The sequence below is a fragment of the Nannospalax galili genome, unplaced genomic scaffold (assembly GCF_000622305.1).
Source record: "Nannospalax galili isolate Female #2095 unplaced genomic scaffold, S.galili_v1.0 scaffold341, whole genome shotgun sequence".
Lineage (NCBI taxonomy): Eukaryota > Metazoa > Chordata > Mammalia > Rodentia > Spalacidae > Nannospalax > Nannospalax galili.
The window spans coordinates 1,863,951-1,882,082 of record NW_008346082.1 but is presented as its reverse complement, the minus strand read 5'-3'; the positions used below and the strand labels follow the sequence as shown (position 1 = coordinate 1,882,082).

Here is an 18,132-nt window from a genome sequence, read left to right as displayed (position 1 = left end):
CAATTTAAACTTAATGTCATAACAGTTAAGAAATTAGGTTGGGGGACTGTAAAACCTGTAGATAGCTATAATTGGGGATGCAGAATTTCAGAGCACTAGCTCATCTGAGTCCACTGGCAATTAATAAACATCAGTTCTCCAACTCCAAATAAGTGCTAGGTTCCTTGCTGACCACAGCTTTGCATAAGAGCAGATAGATCAGGAGTTCACAGTCATCTGCAGCTACATAGCAAGTTCAAGGCTTTGACTGGTCTACTTGATACCTTGTTTCCAAAAGCAAAGCAAACAGCAACAACAAAAAACAGGAGTACAGGTGTTTGCCTTTAATCCCAGCACAAAGAGACAGAGGTAGACAGATCTTGGTGAGTTCTAGGACTGCTATTTAGTGAGACCCTGTCTTAGAAAAATAAAGTAAGGGGCTGGAGAGATAGCCTAGCAGTTAAGAGCTCTGGCTGCTTTTGCAGAGGACCCAGGGTTGAGTTCCCAGTACCCACATAGCAGCTAACAACCATCCATAATTCCAGTTCCAGGGGATCCAGTGCCCTCTTCTGACCTCCATGGGCATTGCACGACATGGGTGCACTCACATACATGCAGGCAGTACACTCATACACATAAAATAAAAATAAAATATGTTTTTAAAAAGAAAAACCAGGGGCTGGAGAAGTGGCTCAGTGGTTAAGAACACTGGTTCTTGCAGAAGACCTAGGTTCGAATTCCAGCACCCACATGGCAGCTAACTATCTGTAACTCCAGTTCCTGGGAATCCAACAGCCTCTTCGGTCCTCTGCAGGCATTGCACAACACGAGTGCACTTACCTACATGCAGACAATACATGCATACACATAAAATAAAAATAATAAAATATTTTTTAAAAAAAAGAAAAAGCAAAAAAACTAGTGGAGATTGGAGTTAATGGGAGTGAGGGATTGTTGTAGTATTTTGTCTTGTTTTGTTTTGGTGGTACATGGGATTTAACTTGGGGTCTCAAGTATGGTAGACATTCAGTCTATGACTGAGCTGTGTCCTCGACCTGAGATTCTGTCTTTTTAGATGAGACTGGGTAAGTTAAGGATGGAATAGCCATAGACAACTCTTTTTCTTTTGTTAATTGTTTGAGACAGGGTCTCACTGTATAACTGTGGCTAGAGTCTTGATATGTAGACTAGATTGGTATTGGGGGACCCTGCTGCTAGGGTTGTAGTCCTCCATGTCCGGATAGCTCTAAGGGGCTCAGCACTATATGGAAGGACACCCTTTCTCAGTGGGGGCCTCCTGCTCTCTGCCTGACTTATCTAGAAAGTGCCACCAAGCACGGATGCCTGACCTTATTTGGAACATGACCTTTGGCATAGTTACCTGGAGTAAAAACTGCCCCCAGGTTTTTTCTATATGATAATTAGGCATTGCCCCATAGTCGGATGATAGGATCCCTCTACTACATGTAAATAGAGAATACTATGAGCACCTATCAGCTGAAGATTTGGCTGCTACTTCCACACTATATTTTCCCTGACCCCACTGAATAAACGGAGATGTTTCACTGAGTCTGGAGCTGTATCACTGAATCTGCCTCCCCGGAAGGGCTTTCTTCCGTCAGTGCTCACTGGCCGTCCTGACCCCGTTTGTCACTTCTGCTCCCTTTGTCCTCGTGGACCGGTGGCCAACGACCCACAAGGGGAGGAAGAGACCCCACAGCTGGTGCCCAAATGTGAGGCTCCTGGAACGTGCAGAGTTTGTGAGTATCCCCTCTCTCCAAGAGGATAGCGGCAGCTTTGCCTTAAGCCATCCCACCCTTGAGGATGGGCAGTCTCTCCTTTTTCCTCCTTTTATTTTCAGTCTGTCTTCGCGTGGGACCGTTAAAGATGAAGAAGCAGTTGAGGCTTTCTCATCAGGGTTACCCCCTGATGTTAGCCAAAGGCTCTTAGCCCTCTTAATGGACCCCAACTGCCCACATGGATGTAGACAAGACCCCCTATCTATACATCTTTCTAATACAAAAACCCGGTAATGCAACGACCCATGAGGGGAGGGAGAGACCCCACAGACTGGCTTTGAACTGACAGATATTCACCTGCCTCTGCCTCTAGAGTGCTGGGACTAAAGGCACTAATTTGGGAGGGGAAAAAAAAAACAAGAAGCCACTGAGGTGGATAAAAGGTACTTGCTGCTTGCTGGGGCTGGGAGTAGAAAGATGGATCAGAAGTTAAAAGTACTGGCTGCTCTCCCAGACCACCCAGATTGGGTTCTCAGCCCTACATGGTAGCTAACAGTTGTCCATGATTCCAGCTCCAGGGATTCTAATGCCCTCTTCTGGCCTCTGTCAGCATTATATGCACATGGTGCACTTACATGCAGGCAAACACTCATACACATAAAGTAAATAAATCTTTAAAAATAAAGCCAAGCATGGTGGCTGTACCTTTAATCTAAGTACTTGGGAGGCAGAGGCAGACAGATCTCCATGAGTTCAATGCCAGTCTGGACTACGTAAGCAAGTCTCCAGCCAGGGCTACACAGTAAGACCCTGTCTCAAAAAAATTTTTTTAATTTAATTTTTAAAGAAAGTAGGGCCTGAGAGTATAACAGTGATACAGCAAGTGCTTAGGGTACCAGTGCCACAGACCTAGATTCAGTCCTCAGCACAAGCATGCACACACATACAAATACACAAGCCTACACAGCCCACCTCCCCAAATAACAGAAACATGCCTTTTCTGTGCCAGGCACACTATGCTCACTACTTTTATTAAATTATCATTTACCAGAGAAAAATCCTACTTAGGACCTAGAATCAGAAAATGAGGGCATCAAAGCCCCAAAACTTCGCTGATTGAAGCTGGGAAGACGGCTCATTGATTGCCACACAAACATAAGGACCTGAGTTCAGATCCCCAGCCCCTATTTAAAAAAAAAAAAAAAAAAAACAGCCTTAGCAGCATATACCTATAACCCCAGTGCTCATTGGCCAACCAGTCTAGCTAAAATGCCTTGCTCCAGATTCAGTGAGAGATTATGTCTCACAAAATAAAGTAAAGGGGCTGGAGAGGTGGCTCAGCGGTAAGAGCACTGACTGCTCTTTCAGAAGACCCAGGTTCCATTCCCAGCACCCACATGGCAGCTACAAACCGTCCTTGACTCCAGTTCCAGGGGAATCTGAAACCCTCTTCTGACCTCCACTGCATTGCGTGACACAGGTGCACTCATATGCAGGCAATATACTCATACACATAAAATATAAATATTTTTAAAAAAATAATAAAGTAGAGGATAGGTGTCCTAGGGCACACCTTTAATCCTAGCACTCAGAAGGTAGAGACAGGTGGGTCTCAGGTCAATGCCAGCCTGGTCTACATAGCAAGTTCCAGACCTTATCTCAAAAACCCCAAAAAAATATAAATAAGACTGGCATATTAGCACATGCCTTTAATCCCAGCACTCAAGCATCTTCTGTGAGATGGAAGCCAGCCTGGTCTACATAGCAAGTTCCAGGCCAGCTGGGGCTACAGGGAAACTCTGTCTCAAAAATACCAAAAAAAAATTAAATAAGGCTGGGCGTGGTGGCGCATGGGGCTTTAATCCCAGCACTTGGGAGGCAGAGGCAAGCCTGGTCTACATAGTGAGTTCTGGGAAAGCTGGGGCTACAAGGAGACCCTGTCTCAAAAAGACACCCCCCAAAGAAAAAATTAAATAAGGTGGAGAAGGCCTCGAAAGATGGCTCAGAGGTTAAAAGTACATACTGCTCTTCCTAAGGACCCAAGTTTGGATCCTAGCACCCAGTGTCAGGAGGTTCACAATTGCCTGTAGCTCAAACTGTAGGGGAATCCAACACCTGTTTCTGTCCCCCATGGGCACCTGCACTCACAATGGCAGGTACTCACACATACACATGAATCATATACACATACGCATAAAAATAAATCTCTAAAATATGATGGAGAAATAATCAAGAAAGAGAACTCTTCCTGGGCATGGTGGCCCATGCCTTCAATCCCAGCACTCAGGAGGCGGTGGCAGGTGGAACTCTGAGTTCAAGACCAGCCTGCCTGGTCTACATACTGAATTCTAGGCCAGCTCTGGGGCTACAGGGAGATGCTATCTCGAAAAAAAAAAAAAAAAAAAAAAAAAAAGGTCATAAAACCACACACACACAAAACAAAAAACAGCCTCAGTGATGACAGTTATCACCTGGATACCATAGAACTATGCTTTTACAATAGTCTCCTCACAAGGATTTATCTCTTTGTCTCCCCCCTCCCTTTCCCTCTCTCTCCTTATTTTCCTCTCTCCTTCCTCCCTACCCCTCTACCTCCACTTTTTTTTGAGACAAGTTCTCACTATGTAACCCTGACTGGCCTAGAACTGCATAGACCAGACTGGCCTCAAACTCACAGAGATCCACCTACTTATGCCTCCTCAGTGTAAATGCTGAGATTAAAGAAGTTCACCACTGGTATAGCCATCACTTTATAAGTTTTTATTTGCTAGCTGGGCATGGTGGTGCAGCCCTTTAAGCCCATCACTTGTGAGGCAGAGGCAGGTAGATCTCTGAGTTCAAGGCCAGCCTGGTCTACATAGTGAGTTCCAGGCCAGCTGGGTCTACAGAGAGACCCTGTCTCAAAAAGACCAAAAATAAGTAAATAACTAGTGAACTTGAAATGCAAAAATATACAGTGTGTGAGGAAAGGTTGCCTGATCACCACATGGAATGTTCTGATTCCATTGTCTGCCATAAATAGTGTTCCGTGTTTATTAGCCATAAAAATCATCCAAGATTCTCTGGCTTGTGGTTCATGTCACCAAAAAAACCTTGTGATTGAAATTTGCCTTTTCAGTAAAACTCTTCTTCAGGGCTGGAGAGATGGCTCAGCAATTGGGAGCACTGGCTGATCTTTTAGAGGACCTGGATTCAGTTCTCAGCACCCAAGTGGCAGCTAACAACTGCCTGAAACTCCAGTTCTAGGAGGTCCAACACCCTCTTTTCTCCTCAGTGGGCATTTCACAACATGGATGCACTTACATGCAGGCAAAACACTTGTACACATAAAATAAAAATAGATAAATAAAATATATTTTAAAATATATATTTGGCCATACCAGTACTTACATAGCCCTAGGCAATGCTTAAGGTTTGAATCTCAGAGGAATCTAGCCCTGTACTGTAATAGGTTGGCAAACTACAGGCCATGAATCAAACCCAGACCGTCCCACTTTTATTTTTAAATTATTTTTAATCTTTTAGTTTATGCTTATGAGAGTTTTGCCTGTACCTGTATTAGTATAGATGTGCATACAGTGCCTTCAGAGGCCAGAAAAGGGCATTGGATCCCCTGGAACTGGAGTTAAGGATGGTTATTATCTACCATGTGATGCTAGGACCCAAACATGAGTCCTCTATAAGAGCAGCCAGTGCTCTTAACCACTGAGCCATCTTTCCAGCCCCTTTCATTTTATTTTTTAAATTATTTTTATTTTATGTGTTTGAGTGTATTGCCTGCATGTGTGTAAGTGCACCCATGTCATGCAATGCCCAAGGAGGTCAGAAGACAGATTCCCCGGGAACTGCAGTTATAGATGGTTGCTAGCCACCATATGGGTGCTGGGAATCAAACCTGGGTCCTCTGTAAGAGCAGTCAGTGCTTTTAACTGCTGAGCCATCTCTCCAGCCCCTCATTTTATTTTTTTTTTAAGTTTTATTTTTCTCAAGGCCAGCCTGGTCTTATATATTGAGTTCCAGGTCAGCCAGAGGTATAAGGAGGCCCTGTCTCAAAAAGACCAGAAAAAAAAAAAAAAAAGATATTTTTCTGCTGGGCAGTCAGAGATCTGTGAGTTCAAGGTCAGCCAGTGCTACACACACACACACACACACACACACACACACTTTTTATTAATGTCACTGCGCTCCTGCACTGATCCTGGAACTAGAGTTACAGTTGTGAGACCCCCCCTCCCCCAATGTGGATGCGAGGAATCAAATACCAGTCCTCTGCAAGAGCTGAGGACTGACCCATCTCTCCAGTCCCTTTCTTTGACTTTTTTGTAGAACTGGCTGGCCTTGAACTCACAGAGATCTGCCAGCCTCTGCCTCCCAAGTGCTGGGATTAAAGGTGTGCACCACCACACCTGGTTTGTTTGGTTCTTTTAGAGACATGGTCTCCCTATAGCACAGGTGGCCTGGAACTCACTATGTAGACCAGGTTGGCCTCCATCTCACAGAGATCCACCTGTCTCTGCCTCGGAGTGCTGGAATTGAAGGCATGGCACCACCAAGCCAGGCTTCCTTTCTTACACCGTTTTTTAAGTGATTTGGAAACAAATATTTTAAATGTTAATTCATGGCATGTAAAACAAAATTCAACTGGACCTAGCACTTCAGACCTGTTATCACAGCCCTTGGGATTTGTAAAGGTAAGGATCAAGGAGATCAAGATCAATCTCAGCTATCCAGCTCCAGCAAGTTCAAGGTTATATGTCCTTATCTCAAAAAAAAAAAAAAAAAAAAAAAAGGAAAAGGAAACTTCTAAATTTTGAATATTAAGTTTTGTTGGCATACATCCATGCTTGTTCACTTATTCGCATATATTTTCCGTGACTGCTTTTATGCTATTAGTAGCAGAGTTCAGGAATTACAGCAGACATTGGGTAGCCCACAAAGCCTGAACTAGTTATTCTCTCTTTTTTTTTTTTGGCTTTTTGAGACAGGGTCTCCCTGTAGCCTCAGCTGGCCTGGAACTCACTATGTAGACCAGGCTGGCCTCAAACTCAAAGAGATCTACCTGCTGCCTCCCAAGTGCTGGGATTAAAGGCGTGTGCCACCATGCCCAGCTATTCTCTGACTGTTACACAAAATTTTACTAAACCCTGTTGTTTTTGTTTTGTTTTTTGAGGCAGGGTCTCAAAGTGTAGCCCTGGCTGGCCTGGAACTCTGAGATCTGCCTGCTTCTACTCCCCCTACCCCCAATCCTGAGATTAAAGACCTGAACCACCACACCCAGTCCAAAATCCTGTTCTTGAAAAAAATCTACTTGTAGATCACTGGAGGACTTTAAGGGTAGCCTGCTGTCTGTACAATACAGCAAGACCCTGTCTCAAACAAACAAGTTGTCAAACCTGGTCTTACAGACTGCAGTCTCAGCACTTGGGAGAATGAAGATCAGGAATTCAAGGACATCCTCTCCTTCAAAACAAGTTCAAGGCCAGCCTAGGTATATAAGACTGTTTCAAAAGGAGAAAAGGTTGGGAAGCCTGGGGATTTAGCTCAGTTTGTGAAGTATTCTGCCTAGCATGTACAAAGCCCTGGGTTCAATCCCCAGCCTCACAGGAAATTGGGCATGGAGGCTGCAGCAGGAGGATCACCCTGAGTCCAAGACCAGCCTGGACTACAGAGTGAGACCTTGTTCTCAAAAAAACAAAAACTTGAGGCTGGAGAGATGGTTCAGCGATTAAGAACACTGGCTGTTCTTGCAGAAGACCCGGGTTCAAATCCCAGAACCCACATAACAGCTAACAACTGTCCATAAAAGTCCAGATCCATGAGATCCAACAGCCTCTTCTGTCCTCTTGGGCATTGTACAACACAGGTGCACTTACCTATGTGCAAGCAATACACAATACACATAAAATAACAAAATTTTTTTTAAAATTAGTGGGCAGGGTGTGGTAGCACACATCTTTAATACCGGCACTGGGGAGGCAGAGGCAGGCAGATCTCTGTGAGTTCAAGGCCAGCCTGGTCTACACAGTAAATTCCAGGACAGCTGGGGCTACAGGGAGACCCTGTCTCAAAATAAAAAGACTAAAACAAAACAAAAAACTTAGCGGAAGCCGGGCATGGTGGCGCATCATGCCTTTAATCCCAGCACTTGGGAGGCAGAGGCAGGCAGATCTCTGTTGCGTTCAAGGCCAGCCTGGCCTACTGGGCCCACAGGGAGACGCTGTCTCAGAAAAAAAAAAAAAGTAAAGCATTTTAAATCCCTGATATAATGTTTCACAATACAATGTAGTGTGTGCTAAATAAATGACCTGAAGAAAAAAAAGCAAGGCAGACTAGGAGAAGATGAGTTGGTAGATATTCCAGGCAGACATTCCTGGCAAGGGAAATTCTGTGAACCACAAGCAGAGAATTAAATTCAGTTTTTCTGAAAGAACAATGCTTTGGGAGTCAATGTAGAGGGAGATAATTGTAGGTCAGTGGTATCTGACTGTGCAGAGTCTTGCATGCCAAGCTAAGGAATTTATTTCCTCCTGTTACTAATCCCTGCTAAAATGCTTTTTCCCATAAGAATTTGATGTTTGTTGGGGTCTCCAGAAGCAGAAAGTCCTCCCTAGAGACACTGGGAAATTAAGCTCTACTGGTGGAATGACAGGTGGCAGTGTTGATATTTGAGATGAGGAAGCCACCCCCCTTGGATCCTCTGCTGCTGCTAAGGCACTGGTTCTCTTAGCTTGAGGATGGTCCAGCTGTGGTCAATAAAGCCTATTTTTCCTGACTACTCCCTTATCAACTTTGTCAGACTAAAGCAAAACTTTTCTTTTGAGCCCATAAGAATACCCAGAATTGGGCCAGGCGTGGTGGCACACGCCTTTAATCCCAGCACTTGGGAGGCAGAGGCTGGTGGATCTCTGTGAGTTCAAGGCCAGAGGCGTAGTCTACATAGCAAGTTCCAAAGCAGCTGGGGCTACAGGGAGACCCTGTCTCAAAAAGACCAAAAAAACAAAACAAAAATACCCAAAATGTAGCTTCCAGGAGAAACCTGCTCTGATTAAGATGAGTATAATTTCTAGCCCATCTGCATGCTAGGAGGAAAAGAGGAGGCCGGACCACCTGTTCAGTCTGACCTTGACATTCCCCCAGCCAAATGCTAATCTTCCAGTAGCTCAGGACCTGACCTGTTCAGGTCCAAAGATAGTTCAGTATGGCCTTTGGCAGGAACAAAATGATTGCACCTGTTTTTCTCCTAAAGCAAGATCAGGTGCCTGTGGGTTGCAGGATGAACCACAATGCTGTCATCTTTCCTGACAATAGGCAGTACGATAGATCATCTATCTGGGAAATGAGCCCTGAAGCTTATCTGTAGCTTCCTGGTGGGCAAGGAAGCATTGTCCTTGTTTTGTTTTGTTGTATTACGTTGTGTGTATGTTTTTGTTTGGTTTTTGAGACAGGGTCTCAACTGTGTAATACTAGCCTGGAACTCACTATATAGCCCAAGCTAGCCTCACAAGTGCTGAGAGTATATAGCCCTGCTTCTGCCTCCCAAGTACTAGGAATACATGTATGAGCCACTACACCTTTTGAAATAAGGTCTCATGTATACCAGACTGATCTCAAACTGGCTTAGTAGCTAAGGATGATCTTGAAGCTCTGATCCTCCTGCCTCTACATTCCAAGTGCTAGAATTATAGGCATTCTCAACTACACCTGGTTGGTTGGTTGGTTGGTTGGTTGGTTGATTTATTTATTTGGCTTTTTTGAGGTAAAGTCTCCCTGTAGCCCCAGCTGTCCTCGAACTCACTATATAGACCAGACTGGCCTCCATCTCACAGAGATCAACCTGCCTCAGCCTCCCAAGTGCTGGAACTAAAGATGTGCACCACCACATCTGGCTTAATCACAGATTTTTATTGTGTATCACTTAAGGGATTACATAAAAAGAAAAATGTAACCTAATTGCATAAGACATTCCTCAATTTTTTTTTTGTTTGTTTGTTTTGTTTTGGAGACAGGATCTCGCTGTAGCACCAACTGTCCTGAAACTCGCTATGTAGACCAGGCTGGTCTGGATCTCACAGAGATCCACTGCGTCCTTAGTGCTGGGATTAAGGTGTACACCACCACAGCTGGCTTAATATTTGTTTTTTAATTAATTTACTTTTTTGAGAATGTCTATGTTTATGTGGGTGGGAGGGAGGCACACTTGTGCCAAGGCATATGCGTTCTTTCTTTTCCATTGTGTGAATTCAGGTCTTCAGGCTTGGTGGTAAGTGCGTGAGCCATGTTGCTGGCCCTATTTTTAGTTATTATTTATGTATTTATTTATTTATTTATATTTTACTACTGGGAATGGAACCTGCTTGGCAACACTACCAACTGAGCTATGTCCCCCACCAAATTAGTGTTTTAACACAACTTCTAGCCAGGTAGATCTCTGAGTTCAAGGCCAGCCTGGTCCACATAGTGAGTTCCAGGCCAGCTAGGGCTACAGGGAGACCCTGTCTCAGAAAGACCACCCCCCCAAAAAAAAAACCTTCTAGGAGAACTTCTAGGAAGTAGAAGTGGTGGAGCAAAGCCCACATGTCCCTTTGTCCAGTGCCTGCACCCTACTAAAGTTGCCACCATGCCCAAGAGAAAGGCTACAAGTGATGCTGCACTTGGAACAACCAAGGTGAAGGACAAACCAGAGCTAGAGCTCAAGGTTTGCAAAACTCCTGCAAAAAAAAAAGGAAAGTTCCCAGAGGGGGCTGGGATGTAGCTCAATCAGCAGTGCTTGGAAAGCCCTGGGTTCCATTTCCAGCACTGCATAAAGCTAGGAATGATCACCCTATAAAATCTTTAAAAAATAATTTTTAAGCAGGGTGTGGTGGCACATACCTTTGATCCCAGCACTTGGGAGGCAGAGGCAGGTGGATCTCTGTGAGTTCAAAGCCAGCTGGGGCTACAGGGAGGACCCCCCCCCCAAAAAAAAGGCAAGCCTCATGGATGAGCTGAGCTCAGTCCCTGATCCCTGGGACCCACATGGTAGAAGGACAGAACTGACTACTACAAGTGCTCCTCTGACCTACAGAAGTGCTGTGGGACGCCCCTCCTCCCTCCATAAATAAATGCTTTTTTTTTATCTTTTTGAGACAGAATCTCCCAGTAGTCCAGTAACTTGCCTGGAACTTGCTATGTAAACCAGGCTGGCCTTCAACAAAATAAACCCAGAATAAATGTAAAAATAAATAAATGTAATGGAAATTTTAAATTTCATTTCATTAAAAAAAAAAAACCTGAAGTTGCCAAGTGAACTAACTCTCTCTCTCTCTCTCTCTCTCTCTCTCTCTCTCTCTCTCATCTATGTATGTATGTAAACAGGACACATGTATCCCTGTCCTTAAACTCCCTGTGTAGCTGAGGATGACCTTGAATCTCAAGTGCTGGGATTATAGATCCCACCTGTTTTTTTGTTTTTTTTTTTTTGTTGTTGTTGTTTTAAGCAATGGAGTTTTTCTGTTTGGTTTTGGACAGGGTCTTCCTGCAGCCCCAGCTGGACTGGATTCACTATGTAGATCAGGCTGGCCTCAATCTCGGAGAGATCTGCCTGACTCTGCCCCCCAAGTACTGGGATTAAAGGCATGTGCCAATGTAGGACCCCCAGGCTGGGGTACCCAATGTCCACGGGAGGCCGCACCCCAATAACTCAGACCAGGAGATGCAACAAGCAAGAGGATTTAATCGTTTGCGCCTCACTCAAGAGAGCAGCAGCCCAGAGTTCAGCTTACAGACTTCTTTTAAAGGCAAAAACCACAAACCACAAGCGGTAGAAGTGGGAGGGGGAGCGGCAGTAGTGGGAGGAAGTTTCGGGTGATTTTCGGCTTTGTGCACGGAGCATGAAAAGGTCAGCTTTGTCTCAGTAGTTAGAATTTTACATCTTACTTCCTTGTACAGTTTCCCAGAATATTCTTCTTTTGATCTGGGGGGACTTGGGCAAGTGTATGTATTTTTGATAACTGTCTGTCCTAGTTTGTTCTTCATTGCTGTGACAAAATACTCTGACCAATACCAACTTGGGGAGGAAAGGGTTTATTCAGCTTACATCTCCCAGGTTACAGTTCATCAGGGAGCCCAAGGTAGGAACTTGGGGCAGGAACCTGGAAGCAGGAGCTGGAGCACAGGCCATGGAGGATCACTGCTTACTGGCTTGCTCCCCTGGCCCCTGCTCAGCTTGCTCTCTTATCCAACACAGACCCACCAGCCCAGGGGTGGCACTACCCACAGTTGGCTAGGCCCTCCCACATCACTCAACAATCAAGAAAATGCCCCACAGACATGGCCACAGGCCAGTTCAATGGAGGCAATTCCCCAATTGAGGCTCCCTCAACCCAGGTGTGTCAAGTTGACACCAAAACTATCCAGCACACTGTCTATTTATACTTCTTGTCAGCTGGTTCTGTTTCTGGGCCTTCCTGAGGCAAAACCTCATGTGGAGAGTGGTTAGAAGCAAAGCTGACCATCTCATACTGGGCAGCAAGCAGAGGGAAGGGACAAGACACACCTTTACAGGACCCATCTCCAATAACCTACTTCCTACAACTAGGTCCCATCCCCTACTTTTCACCACTGCCCAATAATGCCATTATATTATTAAGGAAGTAATTCATTGATTAGGTCAGTGCCTTTAGGATCCAATCATTTCCCAAAAAGCCTTTCACCTGGAAATCAATTCCCTACTACATGAACCTGTGGGGGCATTTCATATACAAATTGTAATAGTGTACTTTTAATGACTCTACAGTTTGAAATGTTGTATGACTTTTAATTTTTTGGGGGGGTGACATAGAATCTTGCTATGTTACCCTGGCTGGTCTGAAACTTGAAATCCTGCTTTAGCCTCCTAGTTAATTGTGATCATAGGTATGTGTCACCTCTCCAGATCTGAAATACTATTTTTTTGGTCTTTTTAAGACAGGGTCTCCCTGTAGCTCCAGCTGGCCTAGAACTCACTATGTAGACCAGGCTGGCCTTGAACTCACAGAGATCTGCCTGCCTCTGCCTCCTGAGTGCTGGGATTAAAGGCATGTGCCACCATGCCCCGCTTTGAAATACTATTTTAAACCAATTTTTGTTTTGTTTTGAGACAGTCTCACTATATAGCCCAGTCTGGTCTCAAACTGTCAGCAGCCTTGGCTCAGCCTTCCAAGGGCTGAGCTTATATTTCTGTCAAGTTGACAACCTTAACCATTACAATTCCACCCCTTGTCAACTTGACACCCAGACAGACACATCATTTTGTGTGTGTGTTTTTGTTTGTTTTGGGGTTTTTGTTTGTTTGTTTGTTTGTTTTGAGACAGGGTCTCCCTGTAGCCCCAGCTGTCCTGGAACTCACTATGTAGACCAGGCTGGCCTTGAACTCACAGAGATCTGTCTGCCTCTGCCTCCCAAGTGCTGGGACTACAGGCGTGCACCACCACACCAGGCCAGACACATCACTTTTAAGCCATAACTGTTCATCCCTTCTTTCCATAGGCTCATAACCATAGAATTTTTCCATAGTCATTAATAATGGAACTTGCAATATAGATCAGGCTGGCCAAGTATTTGCAACAATCCTCCTGCCACTGACTAAGAGTTCTGGGGTTACAGGCAAGTGCCACCACACCCAGCTTAACTTTTTTGTTGTTCCTGTTGTTTGTGTTTTGAGATAAGATATCACATGTAGACCACACTGGTTTAGAAAGTACTGAGAAGTGCCTGCCTGTGCCTCCCAGTGCTGGGATTAAAGGTGTGCTTGACCATGCACCACACCCAGCAGTCTTTTTTTTGTGTGTCTTTGAGACAGGGTCTCCCTGTAGCTCCAGCTACCTGGAACTCACTCTGTAGACCAGGCTGGCCTCAAACTCACAGAGGATCCACCTGCCTCTGCCTCCCGAGTGCTGGGATTAAAGGTGTGCACCACCATGCCCGGCCTACTATTTTTTTTTTTAACAGAAGAGGCATGTATCTCTAATAAGGTATCTCTAAAGCTGGACTGCTATAGTGGAAAGCACTGTTCTCTTTTAGTTTAAACTTTTGTTTGTTTGGTGTCTGGAAGGGACCAAGGGCCTCATATGCTAGGCAAACACTCTATGCTCTATCAAAGCACTACATATATCTCTAGTTTTAAAAGACTTCCTCTTGGATGTTGACACCTTGGCACAAATGTCTTATGAAGTGGAAAAACTAAAAAACTAAAACTGTCCCTCTTTATCTATGTAGAGCAGGCTGGCCTCAAACTCACAGAGATCTGCCTTAAGACTTAAATTTCTTTTATTTATTTGTTGAGACCATCTACCAAGAATTTATTTATTTATTTATTTATTTATTTTTTGGAGAAAGGATCTTAACTTTGTAACCCTGGCTGACCTGGAACTTACTATATAGAAGAGACTGGCCTCAGACTCACAGGGATTTGCTTGCCTCTGCCTCCCCCCTGCTCGAATTAAAGGTGTGTGCCACCATGTCCAACTTTTTTAAAGCTTTATTTTTAATTATGTGTATGTGTCTGTGTGTATTTGCTTGAATGCAGGTACCCTCAGAGTTTAGAAAAGGCACCAGATTCCCTGGAGGTGGAGTTACAGAGTTGTAAGTTACCTGACATTGGTGCTGAGAACTGAACTCAGGTCCTCTGCAAGAGTACTATGCACTCTTAACCACTGAACTTCTCTCCAGCCTGACTTACTTATGAATTTTATGTGTATGTGCATGGGTGTATATATGTGTACCACATGCATACAGGAACCCACTGAAGTCAGAAAAGAGTGTTGGATTCCCGGAACTGAAATTATCTGCATTGTATAGTGGTAGCATAGCTGTCTTCTTTGGAACTAGAGTTACAGGCAGTTGTGAGCTGCCATGTGCATGCTGAGAACAAAACTCAGGTCCTGTACAAGAACAGTAAAGCACTCTCAACCACTAAGCCATTTCTCCATCCCATTACTTCACTTCATTTTTTCTTAAATTTTTTATTTGTATTTTATCGATGAGTGTTTGTCTACATGTATGTAAGTGTATCACATATGTGTAGTGCCTGCAGAAGCCAGAAAAGGGCATAGGATCCCCTTTAATTTGGAGTTATGGATGGTTGTTAGTTGCCAGGTAGGTGCTGGGAACTGAACCTGGGTCCTCTGCAAGAGCGGCCAGTGCTCCTAACACACTGAGCCATCTCTCCAGCCCTGGCCTTGAACTCACAGAGATCTACTTGCTTCTGCCTTCGGAGTGCTGGGACTAAAGCATACACCACCCTGCCCGGTATTGTTATTATTTTTTTTATGTATATGAGTGGATTGCCTGCATGTGTGTAAGTGCACCCATGTCATGCAATGCCTGCAAAGGTCAGAAGAGGGCCTTGGATCCCCTGGAACTGGAACTACAGATGGTTATTAGCTGTCATGTGTGTGCTGGGAATGGAACCTGGGTCCCCTGAAAGAGTAGCCAGTGTTCTTAACCACTGAGCCATCTCTCCAGCCTCAGAAGAACATTCTTTAATTAAAAAAAAAAAAAAAAGAGGCTGGGAGTATAGCTCAGCAGTAAAGTGGTAGATTGGTTGGATCTCCAGCACCATAAAAAACAACTAAACACTTAGAAGTCAGGCATGGTAGTGCACACTTGTAGGCCCAGCACTCAGGAGGCAGAGGCAGGTGAATCTTTGTGAGATCAAGCCCAGCCTGGTCTACATTGCCAGTTCCAGGACAGCTGGGCTGTATAGTTGAGACCCCATTTAAAAAAAACAAAAAAAACAAAAAAAACCAGAAACAAAAAAACAGCAGTGCCCAGCTTTATGTATCTCTCAGCTATTATTAGGTTGCTACTAACCTACCATGTGACCTTGGGCATGTGACCTGGCTTTTCATTTTGTAAAAAAAGTAGTTGTAGGGCTGGAGAGATGGCTCAGCAGTTAAGAACACTGGTTCTTGCAGAAGACCCGGGTTTGAATCCTAGCACCTACATGGTAGCTAACAACTGTCCGTAACTCCAGTCCCAGGGGATCCAACAGCCTCTTCTGACCTCCTCTGGCATTGCATGACACAAGTGCACTTACCTACATGCAAGCAATACAAGCATACACATAAAATAAAAATAATAAGTGAATTTTTTAAAAAGTAGTTGTATTACAAATAATTTTAGGGTCATCTGTGGCTCTAATTAAAGAGAAATTGTAGCCTCCATCTAGTTTAGAAGTACCACTGAAATCACAGGTATATAGCACTTGGATGGCTCAAGAGATAGCTGGTGGTTTCTGTCCAAAGGGGATTCAGTCCAAAGTGTAAAGTTAAAATAACTATAATTTTTGGCCTCACTCAGTCTGGGAAAACTTCTTTGGGGCCAACACTTTCCATGCAGGGGGCTCTTTTCTGTTGAATGACAGCTCCAGGTGCCAGTCAGTTTGGACTGCTTAGTTTGTAAACAGGCTAGATGCCCTTGTTTAGGAACGTCTGATTTTTTTTTCCTGCTGAGTGGGGTGCTGGGGGAAGAGGATGCTTTTTTTCAAAGATTTATTTTTTTTTAAGATTTTATTATTATTTTATTTTATTGGTCTTTTTGAGACAGGTTCTCCCTGTAGCCCCAGCTGTCCTGGAACTCAGTATGTAGACCAGCTGGCCTTGAACTCACAGAGATCTGTCTGCCTCTGCCTCCCGAGTGCTGGGATTAAAGGTATATGCCACCATGCCCGGCTTTATTTATTTGTGTGTGTGTGTGTGTGTGTGTGTGTGTGTGTGTGTACATGACTACAGGTATCCAAGGAGGCCAGAGCTGGAGTTACAGGCAGTTGGGTGTTGGAAGGTGAACTTCACAGTCCTCTGGAAGAACAGTACCTACTACTCTTAACCATTGAACCATCTCTGCAGCCCCTTCTTAGCCTAGTTTTAATGGAGAGAACAGACATAGAAAGAAGCAGATTATTAAAAATTAAAAAAAAGAAGCAGAAATACAGAGATAAGTAGAGTTATGATTTAATAGAAATGGGCTGAGAAATTCTGAAAATTTTCTAACAAGAAAAATCAAGTAGGCCAGGTGTAGTTAATCCCAGCACTCAGGAGGAAGAGGCAAGATCTCTGTTAGTTCAAGGTCAGCCTGATCTATCTAGTGAGTCCCTGATGAAAGAAAGAAAGAAAGAAAGAAAGAAAGAAAGAAAGAAAGAAGGAAGGAAGGAAGGAAGGAAGGAAGGAAGGAAGGAAGGAAGGAAGGAAGGAAGGAAGGAAGGAAGGAAAGGAGGGAGGGAGGGAGGAAGGAAGGAAGGAAGGAAGGAAGGAAGGAAGGGAAAAAAAGACTATTAACAGAGCTAATATAAAATAAAAGCTAATTTGTACAACTGGAGAATTTCTTGGAAAGGACAATGTTTTATGTGTGTGTGTGTGTGTGTGTGTGTGTGTGTATGTGTGTGGTGTTTTGTTTTGTTTTGTTTTTTGGTCTTTTTGAAACAGGATCTCCCTGTAACCCCAGCTGGTCTGGAAGTCAGTATGTAGACCAGGCTGGCCTTGAACTCACAGAGATCTGCCTGCCTCTGCCTCCTGAGGAAAAGGACTATGTTTAAAATAAATGTACATGGAGCACAGGTGGAACTGTTTCTTGCTTTTTTTGCCTACCAAATGTGTTTTTTTTTCTGAGACATGGTCTTTTGTAGTCCAGGCCTGGCCTGGGATTGGCCTGGGATTTCTGATCCTCCTGCTTCTACATCCTAAATGCTGGCATTACAGGCATTCTCCACTAGATCTGGTTTTATGTAGTGCTGGGGATTGAACCCAGAGCTTTGAGAATGTTAGGTATACTACCAACTGAGCTACATCCTCAGCCCATCAACTCTTGAGATTTTTGTTTTGTTTTTGTTTTTTGAGAAAGGATCTTGCTGTAGCCCTAGCTGGCCTAAAACTCACAGCGTAGACCAAGCTGGATCCACCAACCTCTGCTTCCTAAATCCTGGGATTAAAGTCCTGTGCTACCACACCCAGCATAACTGAGCTATTTTGAACATGTACATCCCCAAATCTAAATGCCACAGTGGAGTAATCTTATATATTTTTCCATTCAGCCCCATATTCTCTTTATTGTTTGTTTTTCGTTTTTTGTCTTTTTTTTGAGACAGGGTCTCCCTGTAGTCCCAGCTGGTCTGGAAACTCACTAGGTAGACCAGGCTGGCCTCGAACTCACAGAGATCCCCCTGCCTCTGCTTCCCCAGCTGTGGGGCTACCACGGCTGGCAACTGTTTTTCTTTTTTTTTTGGAAAAAAGGGTCACATTGTAGGTTTGGCTGTCTTTGAACTCTGTAACTAAAAATGACCTTGAACTCCAGATCTTCCTGCTTTTTTCTACTAAGAGATATCAGAAGTGTCATCATATCTGGCTGGCTCCCTTTGTTTTTTGACAGACTCTCACTTTTTAGCCCTGTTCAGCATTGAACT

General features: G+C 44.2%; 1 long non-coding RNA gene across 1 annotated transcript in view; it reads left to right on the top strand.

Moving 5' to 3' along the window:
• LOC115071919 overlaps positions 1-18,132 on the top strand; it is a 37,331-nt gene that overhangs the window by 2,955 nt on the left and 16,244 nt on the right. The gene's annotated exons all lie outside the window — the stretch shown is intronic.